Source organism: Dendroctonus ponderosae, unplaced genomic scaffold (assembly GCF_020466585.1).
Source record: "Dendroctonus ponderosae isolate FM_Combo_2020 unplaced genomic scaffold, Dpon_F_20191213v2 Dpon_F_20191213_2, whole genome shotgun sequence".
NCBI classification, from domain to species: domain Eukaryota; kingdom Metazoa; phylum Arthropoda; class Insecta; order Coleoptera; family Curculionidae; genus Dendroctonus; species Dendroctonus ponderosae.
In genome coordinates this window covers 17,707,830-17,708,060 of record NW_026018165.1, presented here as the reverse complement: position 1 = coordinate 17,708,060, position 231 = coordinate 17,707,830, and positions in this window count along the sequence as shown.

Sequence of the window (231 nt, the reverse complement as noted above, 5' to 3'; positions counted from 1 at the left end):
GTCAACTATCGAGAAAGACTGTGTTTTAAGCAACCAACCAATGATTTAATCACCACGCGAATGTTTAAAGTAGGAAGTCTCCAGCTAACGTGACGTAAATTACTCAACAATAATTAAACTACTGATTCATTGACGTCAAATATTTGCCTCCTTCTTCAGAGTTCGTGCCATCTGATTTTCAACTAATTTGCATTATTCCAGCTGTAATTCGTCGCAATAAACAAGTTCATG